The sequence below is a fragment of the Aplysia californica genome, unplaced genomic scaffold, assembly GCF_000002075.1.
Source record: "Aplysia californica isolate F4 #8 unplaced genomic scaffold, AplCal3.0 scaffold01893, whole genome shotgun sequence".
Lineage (NCBI taxonomy): Eukaryota > Metazoa > Mollusca > Gastropoda > Aplysiida > Aplysiidae > Aplysia > Aplysia californica.
In genome coordinates, this window is record NW_004799163.1 from 14,710 (window position 1) to 16,712 (window position 2,003).

Here is a 2,003-nt window from a genome sequence, read left to right on the forward strand (position 1 = left end):
GTTTTTTTTTAATTGAAGGCTAACGAGGCAGGGGTAGGCCCAGAGCAATCTACGTTGAGAATCTAAACAGACAGGCAACAGGGAAAGATGAGGGCAATGAAGCTTTTATTTAAGAGCACCCAAGCAAAAGGAATGAATAGCGAACCATGCCCGCCGATGTCTGCCTTTCTTTCCTTATGAACATCTATCGTCATTATCTCTCCTCCTTAGTTTTTGTGTTTGTTACTCTCATGTAGCACTTCTAATCTTTGAACGACACGTATATGACCAACCTAATTGTGTTGCAAGTGCCGTAAAACTCTTACCAAAACAAAAACAAGACTACAGGGTGCCTCATAAGTCACCGAACAGCAATGCTATATTATGTGATGTGTGATGACGAAATGAGTTAATTCTCGGATTTTAGTCTTATGGACACAGATATTTACGTCCCATTTATTGGCTTCGTTTGTATAATTTAAATTGTGAGATGATGACAGTCATGTTTTGTTTAAGTAAGTGTTTTACGGCACTTGTAACACAATAAGGCCATATAAATGCCGAAGATACGGTGCTACAAGAAAGTAACAAACACAAAGAAGAAGGAGGGAAGGAACGGACAATAGATGTTTTTATAGGAAAAAAAGGAGCAAACCACATATGAGCACCCGCCAACCACCCTCCCACTTAATTAAGTCATATTTAACTTGAAGAAAATCGCAACATTTTAAAATCTACATTTTAAAAAATTGCTGTGCCTATTTTCAACCGGCATTTCCATTCGTGCATTGCAAGAAGTGTTTCCCTTTGTGTCAGCACGTCTCACACGATACAATGGTTTCGTTGTCCCTGGTTTTGTAACGTCACTTTACACCACACACGTGACCGGATAAAGGGAACACAAACAAATCGTCGCTTCCTCAGGATTACAAAGTTCTATCTGCTCAGCACCTTGATCTAGTTTTGAGAAATTTGACTTTAATTTCTTAGTTTCACAATATTATTATTATGTCAAGCTTTTCCAAATGCAGTTCTTTGAATATTATGTTGATAACGACTCCGAATCTAATCTTACGATTTTCATAGAGCAGATAGAACAAAATGTGGGGTGAGCTGACAAAATGAGTTACTTCTCGCAATCCATAAATGGAGATAGTGGCCAAAAAAAATCAACACTAGGGCCAAATTTGTAGATTTTCTATTGATGCCATATTCTTTAAGTGTAATATGCCTGTTATTATTTCATACTTACGTATTTTTAAAAACTTATAAGCGTGATGTATCTATTTCCATAAGGCTCAAATCCAAGAAGTAACTTATTTTGTCAGCACGTTTCACAAATGGTTTCTGACCTCATGGTCTTAGTAACTCAAAACGGCTTAAAATGTCAGATAGATACTTGAAGCTCTGAGGTAGCACAATGCTCACAGCAACTCGCGTGTGTTGTTTTAAGAACACGACAGTCCGAAGTCTTCTGCAGAAATCTAAACAAACACGCAGCTTAGCTGTGTAGCCCAGTGACTGTTTCGACTCCCTGTATAACTGTGAGGCTTGCTGACAAAATGGATTAAGGCAAAACATGGACACAGTGGTTAAATTTGACATTGTAAATGTTCAACTGATGCATTGTCTTCCCGTTTCACATGCCTTTTATCATTCCATACTAATACATTAACATTTAACGAACACAAATCTATAAATTTGACAAACATGTAGAAAAAAATCTAGATATCTATGTCTATTTCAATATCTGAGAAGTAAAGTTCAGTAACTCTTTTGGTCAGCACTCCTCATCATATGAAATTGACGGCATTGGATTCACGTGAGACTTGTTATTATGAATGATTGTCACTGTTTTATTCCTTTTTTGTGTGTAAATGTAGGCGTTTTTACGCCCCCATCAACCGCAGCATCTATCGGAGACGTCTCCGACGACGGAGATAGACCAATCAAAATGCTTTGTTCCTGTAGACCAAGTAAAAAAAATCTTGGGGGTTACAGGGGGCATGCCCCTCCCTCCCCCC

General features: G+C 38.1%; 1 protein-coding gene across 1 annotated transcript in view; it reads right to left on the reverse strand.

Annotated features, from left to right (window-relative positions):
- The window catches only part of LOC101862165, a 6,606-nt gene that overhangs the window by 2,025 nt on the left and 2,578 nt on the right, over positions 1–2,003 (reverse strand). The gene's annotated exons all lie outside the window — the stretch shown is intronic.